This window comes from Arachis ipaensis, chromosome B04 (genome assembly GCF_000816755.2).
Source record: "Arachis ipaensis cultivar K30076 chromosome B04, Araip1.1, whole genome shotgun sequence".
In the NCBI taxonomy this organism is placed as follows: Eukaryota; Viridiplantae; Streptophyta; class Magnoliopsida; order Fabales; family Fabaceae; genus Arachis; species Arachis ipaensis.
Genome location: NC_029788.2, coordinates 6,695,405 through 6,695,827, shown reverse-complemented (window position 1 = coordinate 6,695,827; position 423 = coordinate 6,695,405).

Here is a 423-nt window from a genome sequence, read left to right as displayed (position 1 = left end):
GTATTTCAGAGATTTTTGTGGATTATTTGATGGATTGAAATCTTGATAAAAAAATATCTACTTTATACTAATAATATGATTGAAAATATTTTGACTAAAATGTCACAGAATATTTTGATAATTGCATATTTGTATTTTTGGTCAATCACAAGGTCAATGTGGATAATTTAAAAAAATTTAATTTGAAGTTCTTAATACTTTGCAATAGTTGAAGAAAAATTATTTTGACAAATCTAAATGTTGTGCTATTACAGTTAGCAATTATGTCAAAAAATAAATTTTTTTTACTTAAAAATATTTTTTAAAATTTATTTGGTGTTAATATCTAAATTCTTAAGAGCTTAGCTATATATGATTTTATAATGTAATAACCTCTTAGATTTAATTGTTATTATTATAATTTTTACATTACTTCGACGTAAA